The 15,243-nt window shown below is 36.6% G+C and overlaps 1 protein-coding gene across 5 annotated transcripts in view; it reads left to right on the forward strand.

Annotated features, from left to right (window-relative positions):
• Zdhhc8 (zinc finger DHHC-type containing 8) overlaps positions 1 to 15,243 on the forward strand; it is a 117,025-nt gene that overhangs the window by 44,469 nt on the left and 57,313 nt on the right. The gene's annotated exons all lie outside the window — the stretch shown is intronic.

Consider the following 15,243-nt stretch of genomic DNA (forward strand, 5'->3'; position numbering starts at 1 on the left):
GCTCCCAATTTTTCTAATCTTTGATATTAAGTTGTCAGTTTTGTGTTAGATACTTTTCAGTAAGAAACACTAAAAATTAAATAAATAGGATAGTTTCCTACTCTCATTGACATATATTAAAGATATGTCAAAGACTAAATATTTGCAAACAGTCAAGTGCTTCCTTAAATTTTGTTTAGTATGAGGAATTTGAAAAACTTTCAGCATGTATATTAACAACCAGTTTTAGTCATGAGTTGTAACTTTCTACCATTTCATTTACACTCAGAGACGTATTGCTTCTACAGAACGGTAGAAAATGTTTAATAATTTTTTTATTTACATCTTAAAACCCATTTCTAAGAAACAAATTCTCCAATTTGCCTAATACCTGGTTTCACTAAAGTCTTGGTGTCGTGTGTGCACTCTTGTTTTAAGTTAGTGTTTCTTGGTGGTCATACGTCAATTTTTTCCTTAAAAATTTTTTTTTTTTTTGTGTGGATATTTCCTTAATAATGAAATTCACATACTTCACTATTGTATTTAGTTGCTGATGATTATGGTGGCAGCTTTGCAGATCAAAATTTTTTAACTTTTCAGATGTCTTCATAATTAGATAAGTACTCACCTGATTGCATTTAAATTAGAAATGCAGGAATTCCCCCTCTCCCCCCCCCTTTTTTTTTTTTTAAGTAACAGGTTACTGAGTTGTTGCCAGCTTAGGAAACAGTCATTGATTTTAGTATGTTAAGTAGGTGTCTGTTATACGCTTGAAAAATAATCAGAAATTTGTGCCACCAAATTTCTAAAGAAATCCCCGGAAATTGATAAGCCTTGTCATACTTAACCCTTAAATGGTCCAAACGTATATACACGTTTTTTCAACATCTGAAAGTATGTAAAAAAAATGTAGATTTTTTTTTTGTTTTACATGTGAAAACGTGTAAAAAAACTTTTATCTACATTTTTTTTTTGTTATATTTGAAAATATGTAAAAAAAAAGTAGATCTACTTTTGTAGCACTACGAATTTGAACGTCGATCTGTTGGGACCGTTTAAGGGTTATTGCGCATTGCTATGAATAGGTGATGTGCTGTAGTATTTTTGGGAAAACTATATTGTTTCTGTTCAGTTTCATTGACATCATTTCAGATAATTTGTTTCAAAGTGTGAAATACATTTGGGAGTTGTCACAGCTGCTCTTTGCTGATGACACTGTGATAACAAAAAGATTAGGTGATGAAAGATTGAATATCAGATTGGAGGGAGAGAGTATGGAGGAGGTGAACGTATTCAGATATTTGGGAGTGGACGTGTCAGCGGATGGGTCTATGAAAGATGAGGTGAATCATAGAATTGATGAGGGAAAAAGAGTGAGTGGTGCACTTAGGAGTCTGTGGAGACAAAGAACTTTGTCCTTGGAGGCAAAGAGGGGAATGTATGAGAGTATAGTTTTACCAACGCTCTTATATGGGTGTGAAGCGTGGGTGATGAATGTTGCAGCGAGGAGAAGGCTGGAGGCAGTGGAGATGTCATGTCTGAGGGCAATGTGTGGTGTGAATATAATGCAGAGAATTCGTAGTTTGGAAGTTAGGAGGAGGTGCGGGATTACCAAAACTGTTGTCCAGAGGGCTGAGGAAGGGTTGTTGAGGTGGTTCGGACATGTAGAGAGAATGGAGCGAAACAGAATAACTTCAAGAGTGTATCAGTCTGTAGTGGAAGGAAGGCGGGGTAGGGGTCGGCCTAGGAAGGGTTGGAGGGAGGGGGTAAAGGAGGTTTTGTGTGCGAGGGGCTTGGACTTCCAGCAGGCATGCGTGAGCATCATTTCAGATAATTTGTTTCAAAGTGTGAAATACATTTGTCATTTATTTATGTTATTCTTTATTTCCTTGGCGTTGGTTATGATGTGTATAGTAAAAGGAGACCTGACTCACGAAATCTTAATAAGATGATTGCAGACATATTACGGACTCATTTGCCAAGGCTTTAAGCCCCATCTGTTCCATGATTTTGAAAGGATACCTGTATTATTGCTATACTTGCCTTTTAACCACTTATGGCTATTTCAACTTCGTTGATTTTTATGTGTTGCTGTCTTAAAACTTTATTTTGTGTGTATTGATGGGTGGCCCAATTTTATATGATATTTTAGTATTAGAAAGATGTGCTTTGGTGGCTAGTCTGAAGTCTTGATAATATACCTAATATTTTATTTCAGATTTCACACACCAAATTTCTCATACAATTTTTTTTTTCTGGTAGTCCTTTTAGGAATTGCTTGCACCTGATGATGTATTGAGACGACAAACTTTGTCATGTGCGGCAGTTTTTATTTTGTGGGGATGCTACCAGTAGGTTGGCTTCCAGCACACTATTTTGGGAACTGGTTATGGCTAAATAATACTGTAGTGGTGGCTCAACTTGCTCATTCTTTCTATTTTTATTATAATAAAATGGCCTTTTTTATGCTTTGAGCTTGCACTAAGGATATTGATGAATTTCCAATTTTGTGAATTGTATGGGAGATGAGATAATGCTTCATTTAATTTATATTTCTAGTTGTAAGAGAAAACATGAATTGTGTTAAGAACTAAAATATTGTAATGGTAGATTTGTAGGGCAGAGCAGAGATGGATCAGAGTATTGTTTTAAAATCAGTTTTTGGATTGTAATATCATTTGTACATCTCTTGGCTATTTTGTCTGTTCACAATCCTTGATATAATGTTTATGAAGAAGAACTGTTCAAATAATCTTTGGTCAGCTGCCTGAATTTTTCTGACTGATGGAGTATGTCTGGACATTGTAGGGATGCTTCAGATTTTTTTTTTTTTTGTAAAGTATTGGTTTAAAATTGGGTGCTACAGGCAGACTCATTTGGGTTGTGTCTTAGGAGGAGAACTATACATATTTTGATTAATTTGTCAAAGAAATTCATTACATTATATGATATATTGTTAGAGCTGGAAATTTCCAATAATTGTCGAGCCTCGTACATTGGTGCAACTAGAGTAGACACAACGGGTAGTTGTTATGTAATTACTACCTGCAATTTTAAGATTCACAGTTCTTAAGTACTGTATATCCTATAATTTCTTCTTCTATATTGCTTGTTCATCATTTTAAAGTGTTTACATCTTAAGCATAAAAATCACTGGCAAATACAGTATAAAAAAGGGATGGTTCAGACAATTGTCAGAACCATTCCTCCTGTTTGATTACCTACAATATTAATAACTCTACCTTTTGACATTTGAAAGATAACGGATTCCTTTGCAATGCATTAGTTTCATTTAGTTATTTTGTTAGATGTTGTTGACGTATTCACAATGTGGGAGCTTACAAAAGAAAAAAAATCTAAATATCACATAATTGTAATTTATGTAACTTTACCTAAACAATATATTCTCTGGAGGTGCTTCTATCATAATGGTGGGCCATGGCATAGGACTTTCAAGTTGAATCTCAAGAGTTCAGATCCCATGTTATTTTCAGAAAAATTGTTTGAATTCTTTGTGCTCTCCTGTATTGTATAAATGAGTAAATATTTAGTATCAGCAATAGAAGTATAGTATTTGGGCTCATAATTAAGATGTGTTTATTTGCAAATGTGTAAGTAAATCAAATTTATTGTATGAGAGAGGGGGGGAAAGGGATGTAAAAATGTAAATAGTGGTAGAAGGAAGTAATGAGACTAATACTTCAATTGATGTAATAATAATATTTAGTAAGAGGAAAAAATTACAAGAAATTTTAGTAAAAAAAAATTACTTTGTATATATGCTTTATCTTGTATATTGTATATATGCTTTGGTTTGCTTTGTACAGGTAGCAACAAATTAATGCTTTTTGTAGGCCCAAGAGGTTTAGAATGAATGATAAATAGGAATAATATATACAGCTACTCTCTGTTTGCTTAATAAATATGTATTCTAATGCATGTAGTACAATAGTTGTGCAAGTTATTACCAGTTTGAATTTGTGGGCAAACGAAGGGGTAAGCTCCAGTTCTGGTTCACTTCTTGCCTTTCAATTGATGTATGCCTGTAGAGAGTTTCCTTATGTTGTCTACTCTGTTCTGCTTCTTTACTGTTATTGTACATTAACGATGGCTGTTGGTTGATCAGTTTCTATCTTCAGTCTTTTGTTCTGGACTCTTTCTTGGTAAATAATTTGATTTTTTTCACCTTGTCTATGTCCTGAGTACTGTATATTTTGTAGTGTTGTGATTTCCTCCAGGAAAAGCAGAGATAGTGTATGCCATTGTTCCTCATCTCTGCTTTGTGTGTATATAGTCAAGGTTTTCATGCTGATGTGTGTTCTAGAGTACTTGAATAGATTTTTGAAGGCTATTCCTAGGCTATACCTAGCATATGCCAATGACGGGATTATTTTTGTGAAGATTAGACAGATTCAGTTGAATTTTTACTCCGAGGACATTTTCTCTGATACAGTGAATAACTTCCATTCTCAGTTGGTACATTATCTCAGGTCTTTTTCCTAGCATTGCTTCTGTAGTCACTTGTTTAACTAATTTTGTAGCTGGTCCAGGTTAACCTACAGTTTTCTGCTGGCCTCTTCAATCTGCATCCTTCTCAGTACTGATGATGTCTGTAAGCATAATTAGAAATATACCCCAATTTGCAGATCATTTACACATACAGTATTGGAACATGTTCTTGATTTTGTAGGTATATTTACATATTTGTTTAAGTGCACATGGGTTGGTGAGTGTGAGTGCTCATCCTGTTGAAGGCTAATTAGTTAGATCTTCCTTCACTCTTGTTTTGTCATTATTGTACTTTTGATAAATGAACATGTAAAACTGATACCTAAGGAATACAACATTATAATGAAGTAAACAGAGATTTGGAGGCAATTTTGTACATGTTGGTGTATTAGCAAAGATAACATTAGATATAAAGAAGTACAATAGTTCCTTGATTATTTCGATTATATGGGGACAGAGAGTCAGGTGGATACATGGTAAGTAGGTCATTAGTTCAGGAAGGGAAGAGTTTATTTTGGCTAGTTTGATAAAACACATTACTGAGTTTTTTTCATATTATACATCATTATATTTTATCTAAAATCCTGTAGAAAATCTGAATAACTACTACAAAAAACATACGAAATTCCATTTTTCCATTGTGCAGTATCATTGTACGATATAAGATTAAAATTTAGATTTGTTAGGTAAATTGTAACAAATGAATAGGAATACTCTACACCAACACCAAATGAAACTTTAAAGTAAAAATAAATATTTTTGAGTAAGTATCAACTGAGAGAAAAAAATGGTTAAAAATAAATATATAAATATGAACAGTAGTAGGTTGGTAGACAGCAACCACCCAGGGAGGTACTACCATCCTGCCAAGTGAGTGTAAAACGAAAGCCTGTGATTGTTATACATGATGGTAGGATTGTTGATGTCTTTTGTCTGTCTCATAAATATGCAAGATTACAGGTATGTCTTGCTACTTCTACTTACACTTAGGTCACACTACACATACATGTACACGTTTATTTATACACACTCATCTGAGTTTTCTTTGATTTTATCTTAATAGTTCTTGGTCTTATTACTTTTCCTTTTATATCCATGGGGAAGTGGAATAAGAATCTTTCCTCCGTAGGCCATGAGTGTTGTAAAAGTCAACTAAAATGCCGGGAACAATGGGCTAGTAACCCCTTTTCCTGTAAAGATTACTAAAAAGAATAAGAAGAAGAAAATTGTCAAAGTGGGAAGTCTGAATGTGCGTGGATGTTGTGCAGATGATAAGAAAGAGATGATTGTGGATGTTATGAATGAGAAGAATCTGGATGTCCTGGCTTTAAGTGAAACAAAGCTGAAGGGGGTGGGAGAGTTTCAGTGGAGAGGAATGAATGGGATTAGGTCAGGGGTTTCAAATAGAGTTAGAGCTAAAGAAGGAGTAGCAATAATGTTGAAGGATAAGCTATGGCAGGAAAAGAGGGACTATAAATGTATTAATTCAAGGATTATGTGGAGTAAAATAAAGATTGGATGTGAAAAGTAGGTTATAATAAGCGTGTATGCACCTGGAGAAGAGAGAAGTGTAGAGGAGAGAGAGAGATTTTTGGGAAATGTTGAGTGAATGCGTGGGGAGTTTTGAATCAAGTGTGAGAGTAATGGTGGTTGGGGATTTCAACGCTAAAGTGGGTAAAAATGTTATGGAGGGAGTAGTAGGTAAATTTGGGGTGCCAGGGGTAAATGTAAATGGGGAGCCTTTAATTGAGCTATGTGTAGAAAGAGATTTGGTAATAAGTAATACATATTTTATGAAAAAGAGGATAAATAAATATACAAGGTATGATGTAGCATGTAATGAAAGTAGTTTATTAGATTATGTATTGGTGGATAAAAGGTTGATGGGTAGGCTCCAGGATGTACATGTTTATAGAGGGGCAACTGATATATCGGATCATTATTTAGTTGTAGCTACAGTTAGAGTAAGAGGTAGATGGGAAAAGAAGAAGGTGGCAACAACAAGTAAGAGGGAGGTGAAAGTGTGTAAACTAAGGGAGGAGGAAGTTCGGGTGAGATATAAGCGACTGTTGGCAGAAAGGTGGGCTAGTGCAAAGATGAGTAGTGGGGGGAGGGTTGAAGAGGGTTGGAATAGTTTTAAAAATGCAGTATTAAAATGTGGGGCAGAAGTTTGTGGTTATTGGAGGGTGGGGGCAGGAGGAAAGAGGAGTGATTGGTGGAATGATGAAGTAAAGGGTGTGATAAAAGAAAAAAAGGTAGCTTATGAGAGGTTTTTACAAAGCAGAAGTGTTTTAAGAAGAGCAGAGTAAATGGAGAGTAAAAGAAAGGTAAAGAGAGTGGTGAGAGAGTGCAAAAGGAGATCAGATGATAGAGTGGGAGAGGCACTGTCAAGAAATTTTAATGAAAATAAGAAAAAATTTTGGAGCGAGTTAAACAAGTTAAGAAAGCCTAGGGAAAGTATGGATTTGTCAGTTAAAAACAGAGTAGGGGAGTTAGTAGATGGGGAGATGGAGGTATTAGGTAGATGGCGAGAATATTTTGAGGAACTTTTAAATGTTAAGGAAGAAACAGAGGCAGTAATTTCATGCACTGGTCAGGGAGGTATACCATCTTTTAGGAGTGAAGAAGAGCAGAATGTAAGTGTGGGGGAGGTACGTGAGGCATTACGTAAAATGAAAGGGGGTAAAGCAGCTGGAACTGATGGGATCATGACAGAAATGTTAAAAGCAGGGGGGGATATAGTGTTGGAGTGGTTGGTACTTTTGTTTAATAAATGTATGAAAGAGGGGAAGGTACCTAGGGATTGGCAGAGAGCATGTATAGTCCCTTTATATAAAGGGAAAGGGGACAAAAGAGACTGTAAAAATTATAGAGGAATAAGTTTACTGAGTATATCAGGAAAGGTGTACGGTAGGGTTATAATTGAAAGAATTAGAGGTAAGACAGAATGTAGGATTGCGGATGAGCAAGGAGGTTTCAGAGTGGGTAGGGGATGTGTAGATCAAGTGTTTACATTGAAGCATATATGTGAACAGTATTTAGATAAAGGTAGGGAAGTTTTTATTGCATTTATGGATTTAGAAAAGGCATATGATAGAGTGGATAGAGAAGCAATGTGGCAGATGTTGCAAGTATATGGAATTGGTGGTAAGTTATTAAATGCTGTAAAGAGTTTTTATGAGGATAGTGAGGCTCAGGTTAGGGTGTGTAGAAGAGAGGGAGACTACTTCCCGGTAAAAGTAGGTCTTAGACAGGGATGTGTAATGTCACCATGGTTGTTTAATATATTTATGGATGGGGTTGTAAAGGAAGTAAATGCTAGGGTGTTCGGGAGAGGGGTAGGATTAAATTTTGGGGAATCAAATTCAAAATGGGAATTGACACAGTTACTTTTTGCTGATGATACTTTGCTTATGGGAGATTCTAAAGAAAAATTGCAAAGGTTAGTGGATGAGTTTGGGAATGTGTGTAAAGGTAGAAAGTTGAAAGTAAACATAGAAAAGAGTAAGGTGATGAGGGTGTCAAATGATTTAGATAAAGAAAAATTGGATATCAAATTGGGGAGGAGGAGTATGGAAGAAGTGAATGTTTTCAGATACTTGGGAGTTGACGTGTCGGCGGATGGATTTATGAAGGATGAGGTTAATCATAGAATTGATGATTGAAAAAAGGTGAGTGGTGCGTTGAGGTATATGTGGAGTCAAAAAACGTTATCTATGGAGGCAAAGAAGGGAATATATGAAAGTATAGTAGTACCAACACTCTTATATGGGCGTGAAGCTTGAGTGGTAAATGCAGCAGCGAGGAGACGGTTGGAGGCAGTGGAGATGTCCTGTTTAAGGGCAATGTGTGATGTAAATACTATGCAGAAAATTCGGAGTGTGGAAATTAGGAAAAGGTGTGTAGTTAATAAAAGTATTAATCAGAGGGCAGAAGAGGGGTTGTTGAGGTGGTTTGGTCATTTAGAGAGAATGGATCAAAGTAGAATGACATGGAAAGCATATAAATCTATAGGGGAAGGAAGGCAGGGTAGGGGTCATCCTCGAAAGGGTTGGAGAGAGGGGGTAAAGGAGGTTTTGTGGGCAAGGGGCTTGGACTTCCAGCAAGCGTGCGTGAGCGTGTTAGATAGGAGTGAATGGAGACGAATGGTACTTGGGACCTGACGATCTGTTGGAGTGTGAGCAGGGTAATATTTAGTGAAGGGATTCAGGGAAACCGGTTATTTTCATATAGTCGGACTTGAGTCCTGGAAATGGGAAGTACAATGCCTGCACTTTAAAGGAGGGGTTTGGGATATTGGCAGTTTGGAGGGATATGTTGTGTATCTTTATATGTGTATGCTTCTAAACTGTTGTATTCTGAGCACCTCTGCAAAAACAGTGATAATGTGCGAGTGTGGTGAAAGTGTTGAATGATGATGAAAGTATTTTCTTTTTGGGGATTTTCTTTCTTTTTTTTGGGTCATCCTGCCTCGGTGGGAGACGGCCGACTTGTTGAAAAAAAAAAAAAAAAATATGAACAGGTTTAGAAAAATGTAATACTCTGTATAAAAGGTAGAAGGAAATATAAAGGACTAACCAAGACCATAGAAACAGCCATAAGCCAATTTGATAAGCAGACTCTTCAGTGAAATGTGTGGTTAATTGATACATTTTCATTATTTTTACACTCCAACGATAAGCTGGATATCAGAGCTTCACATTCTCTTATCCAGCCCTTTTCATATCAGTGTTATTGCACCCCAACAGTTCTGAACTGTTGGGGTGCAATGAATTAAAAAAAAGATAGATTTACATTTCACTAAAGTTGGTAAACCAAATGACATTGTCATGAACAAACTTGGTAATTTGAGCCAAACATGGTATTAATTATGTAACATTGATGGATATACTCTGTTAGCTAACAATTCTTTAGACCAGTTAAACAATTATTTCAGTAGGAGATAAAACCAGATTCAGAAAGCTAATGATATTTTGCTTGAACATGTTACTGTATCAGTCAGACTATGACCCTCCTGAAGTTGAACGATTAAAATATATGTACCTGATACTTCTGATACAGTAGAACCCCCGTATCCACTGATTTGGTATCTGTGGTTTCAGTTATCAGTTATTTACTGTGGCCCAAAAATAACTCTTAATTTTGCATAATAATGGCCCCAGAGTTCAACAGTAGAGAAGCTGGCAGTTTTTCAAAGCTTAAGAGAAGCCCTGAGTGCTTCCCATCAGTTAAAAAGTAATAATTCTCCACTTGTGCATAGTTTATCAATTAAACTTGATAATAGGTTTGTATAGGACTTGTATATAGGGTTTGCTACTATCCACGGTTTAGGTATCCACAGCAGGTCCTTGGAACATATCCACCCTGGATACAGGGGGTCCTACTGTATTTATATTTTAAATCTATATTATTGTGGAGATTTGTTAGAAGGTTGTGTTTGAAATTCTGTTAGAGCAAGGTTTTCATTTAAACTAATTTTTATTTTGATTTGGGAAACAGGATTAAGTGTAGAGAATGAGAGAGTTTAATCTTAATCTTAAATTACATGAAAATGAAACATTTGGTGCAATCAGTTTATGATGTAACTTTTCAAACATTACCAATACTGTACAGTGTATGGTAAGTATGGAAAGAAATACAAGTATACTATTTTGAAAATTATTCCTTAAGATTTGTTTAATAGGACAGAGTGTAAACAGGTGTGTAAATAAAATACCACACACTAGTGAATTTAATTATCAGTGTTTCACTATGCAAGCTTTTCGAGGTCAATTAGGTGGTAGGGTGATAGCCTAACAACCATCCAGGAATTGGGAAGCCTCTTAAATGTTTTTCATCCTCATAGGTTTGCTGACTCCCCTCCTTCTCCACCCCCCCCCCTTTTTTTGTCTTGCAAACATATAAGAAGGCAGGTAAGTTTAAATTTTTTATTATTATACACCAACATACCTTTGATCAGTTCTGAGGCTAGGCTTATCTGTTGATTACCTGGTCAACCAGGCTGTTGGTGTTAGCAGCCTGCAGGCCCATATAGCCATCACACTTCGGCTGCTCTGTCATTTGCAAGACAGTGGTACAGTTTCCTTTTCACAGCCTCTACCTTTCTTCCAGTACTTATTTTTATTTCCTGTATGTTCCTTAATACTTCCCATTCCTGTAATATTTCCTTTTCAATTAAGGAGGCATAGTCTGTGACTGGGCCACAGGTGTGACTATTCCCAGAACCATTAACAAATGTTGGATATACGTATACTGTATATGTGCTCATTTGGGATCACCTCTAGAGTTCAGGTTTTTATAGTCTTATGCTGGGCATGTGACTCACAAAATATTGTAAACCAGACTTTCCTTCTCTTCCATCTTTTTAACTGCTCTACCAGTTAACTATAGTAGGGCATTCATTACCGTTTGTTTTCTCGTGGCAAGGAATCATTGTAAAACAAGTGATTGAAATTATACAAAAAATACCATAGTGAAAAAATTAGAGTGGAAATAACCCCCTTCCTCCCAAACACCCTTAAAGTCTCACTGAAGATTTTTTTTTTTTAACAAGTCTGTTGTCTGCCACCGAAGCAGTGTGACCAAAAAAGAAAGAAAATCCCCAAAAAGAAAATACTTTCATCATTATTCAACACTGTCACCTCACTCATACATCATCACTGTTTTTTGCAGAGGTGCCCAGATACAACAGTTTAGAAGCATATATAAAGATATATAACATATCCCTCCAAACTGTGAATATCCCAAACCCCTCCTTCAAAGTGCAGGCATTGTATTTCCCATTTCCAGTACTCAAGTCCGGCTATATAAAAATAACCAGTGTCCCTGAATCCCTTCAATAAATATTGCCCTGCTCACACTCCAACAGCTCCTCACGTCCCAAAACCCATTCATCTCCATTCACTCCTATCTAACACGCTCATGTACGCTTGCTGGAAGTCCAAGCCCCTCGCCCACAAAATGTCCTTTACCCCCTCTCTCCAACCTTTTCGAGGACGACCCCTACCCCGCCTTCCTTCCCCTACAGATTTGAATGCTCTCCTTGTCATTCTACTTTGATCCATTCTCTCTAAATGACCAAACCACCTCAACAACCCCTCCTCAAACTTCTGACTAATACTTTTATTAACTCCACACCTTCTCCTAATTTCCACACTCCGAATTTTCTGCATAATGTTTATACTGCACATTGCCCTTAGACAGGACATCTCCACTGCCTCCAATCACCTCGCCGCAGCATTTACAGCCCAAGCTTCACATCCATATAAGAGAGTTGGTACCACTATACTTTTATACATTCCCTTCTTTGCCTCCATAGATAATGTTTTTTGTTTCCACATATACCTCAATGCACCATTCATCTTTTTTCCTTCATCAATTCTATTGTTAACCGTATCCTTCATAAACCCATCCGCTGAGAAGTCGACTCCCAAATATCTGAAAACATTCACTTCTTCCATATTCTCTCTCTCCAATGTGATATCCAATTTTTCTTTATTTAAATCATTTGAGACCCTCATCATCTTACTCTTATCTATGTTTACTTTCAACTTTCTACCTTTTCACACCTTCCAAAACTCGTCCACTGACCTTTGCAACTTGTCTTTAGAAGATGTATTTGTCTATTCATCCTTGCCTATATGTAGTTGTGAGGGTTCAGTTACAACTCTTAACTGGTCATGACCGAGTTCACTTCCTCCTAGGCTTGTAGGTCATATCATACCTGTTTTTAAATCTGTGTGTGGAGGCTGCCTCTCTTCTTTGTTCAAGTAGTTCTACTTCTTGACTACCCTGAACCTGACAATATTTCCTGACATTCCTATGGCTTGTCTGTGTCCTTAATATTTAAATTGGTATCAGTGACTATATAGTATATGACTTTGTGTGCAACTGGCACTCTATACAGTACACACAAATCAGAGAGAGCTCAATTAGGCCCCATGTGACTTAATTTATGTCAGGACATCATCTTAGTTTTTACAAGTAAAATTTATATGCAGCTCAAAAATCTATTGTACTTGATGCTAAAACAGTAGGTGCTTAGTATCATTTTTACAGTAATGGGGCGAGGATGCCTTTATGTCAATAGTATTCCAGATAGTGACAACCATAATAATAGTGCTACATATAAAATATACAGTATTTTCCAGCATATAAGGTGCACAACAAAAGTATTGTAATGGTAAACCAGTAATCATATTCAAGGGCTGATGACCCTAGTACTTTGTGCTAAAGCATATCCCAAAGCCTACCCATGACCCTGACCTTGAAAATATAAGGTGCAGGGTGATTTCCAAGAATTTCTGTGGGAAATAAAGGTGCACCTTATGTGCCAGAAAGTATGGTATAAGGTTTTTGTAGTGGAGGTAAATAAACATAAATGTTTGTAGAAGGTTGATGAATAGCAAGCTTTCAGGAAGGTGCTTCTGTCCTGTCATGTGACTGTAAAGCAGAATCCTTTAAAGTATTTTTCACTCTGTGGGATTGCTGGTAATTTTTTTTGTCTTATGAATGTGTAAGAGTGCAGGTAAATCTTACAAACATTTGCATACATTCAGCACGTTATACACTTCTTTCTTGTATATTTTTTATAACTCTTATTTCTGTAATATTTCCTTTTCAATTGAGAAGTGGTCTGAGACTGGGCTGTTAGGTTAGTGATCTCCACAACCATTAACAGATTTTTTTTTTTTCAACAAACTGGCTGTATCCCACCAAGTCAGGGTGGCCCAAAAAGAAAAACGAAAGTTTCTCTTTTTAAATTTAGTAATTTATACGGGAGAAGGGGTTACTAGTCCTTTGCTCCGGCATTTTAGTCGCCTCTTACAACACGCATGGCTTACAGAGGAAGAATTCTGTTCCACTTCCCCATAGAGATAAGAGGAAATAAACAAGAACATGAACTAAAAAGAAAATAGAAGAAAACCCAGAGGGGTGTGTATATATATGCTTGTACATGTATGTGTAGTGTGACCTAAGTGTAAGTAGAAGTAGCAAGACATACCTGAAATCTTGCATGTTTATGAGACAGAAAAAAAGGACACCAGCAATCCTACCATCATGTAAAACAATTACAGGCTTTCGTTTTACACTCACTTGGCAGGACGGTAGTACCTCCCATTAACAGATATAAAGTGTAAATATAGTTTATCAGATTAATGACAGGAAATTGCTGGTAGTTGATTAATTGACAACTACAGTGTTGCAGTTATTTGTTTCAACTTGCCTGTCACATGTCAGATGTTATTGTGTTACTACTTTTTGTTTTTAACATACCAGCCATCTCTTACTGGGGTAGGGTGATCTGAAAAAGAAGAAACATTTTACCATCATTCACTCCATCACCGTCTTGCCAATACTCAAGTCTGGCTAACCGGTTACTCTGCTCACACTTCAACAGCACATCCAGTCATAAAAACCACTTGCCTCCTCTTACTCCAATCTAACACACATTCACATGCATATTGAATGTTCAAGCCCCTTTCATTTCAAACCTCCTCTACTCCTTCCCTCCAACCTTTCCATATTGACCCTGTCTTTAATATCTCAAAAGACAAATAATTAACTAATATTTTTTTTTTTCAACAAGTCGGCTGTCTCCCACCGAGGCAGGGTGACCCAAAAAAGAAAGAAAATCCCCAAAAAGAAAATATTTTCATCATTATTCAACACTTTCACCTCACTCACACATAATCACTGTTTTTGCAGATGCGTTCAGAATACAACAGTTTAGAAGCATATACGTAAAAAGATACACAACATATCCTTCCAAACTGCCAATATCCCAAACCCCTCCTTTAAAGTGCAGGCATTGTACTTCCCATTTCCAGGACTCAAGTCTGGCTATATAAAAATAACCGGTTTCCCTGAATCCCTTCACTAAATATTACCCTGCTCACACTCCAACAGCTCGTCAGGTCCCAAATATCATTCATCTCCATTCACTCCTATCTAACACGCTCACACACGCTTGCTGGAAGTCCAAGCCCTTTGTCCACAAAACCTCCTTTACCTCCTCCCTCCAACCTTTTCAAGGATGACCCCTTCCCCCCCCTTCCCCCCTACAGATTTATATGCTCTCCATGTCATTCTACTTTGATCCATTCTCTCTAAATGACCAAACCATACTTTTAATTATTTATTTTTCAACAAACCGGCCATGTCCCACCGAGGCAGGGTAGTAACAAAAAAAAAGTTTGTTTTTCAATTTAGTAATTTATACAGGAGGAGGGGTTACTAATCCCTTGCTCCCAGCATTTTAGTTACCTCACTTTATATTATTGTATGCAGTAAAATACCATACTGTATATTATTATATACAGTATACAATACAGTGGACCCCCACCTTATGATATTAATCCATTCCAGAAGTCTGTTTGGGTGCTGTTACCGAACGAATTTGTTTCCATAAGGAAAATTGTAAATTAGATTAGTCCGTTTCAGACCCCCAAAAATACACGTACAAAAGCACTTACAAAAATACACTTACATAATTGTTCGAGTTGGGAGCTGATCGTAAGGCGGGGGTCCACTGTATTTAGATGCTATTTGAAATTAGGTAACACTGCTTAATCAGGCCTTAAACTGTATAATTCAGCACATGATACAAAAGCATAGAGGTGGTATTTTTGAATTGCTGTATATTTTTTAAGCTACTTTATGTTTGGTGTTTGAAGCTTTACAATCATATAAGAAAAATGTTTATTAATAAAATTAATTCCCACACTAGGCCTGTCATGGCTCTTACCCATGCAT

This window comes from Cherax quadricarinatus, chromosome 44 (assembly GCF_038502225.1).
Source record: "Cherax quadricarinatus isolate ZL_2023a chromosome 44, ASM3850222v1, whole genome shotgun sequence".
Taxonomy (NCBI): domain Eukaryota; kingdom Metazoa; phylum Arthropoda; class Malacostraca; order Decapoda; family Parastacidae; genus Cherax; species Cherax quadricarinatus.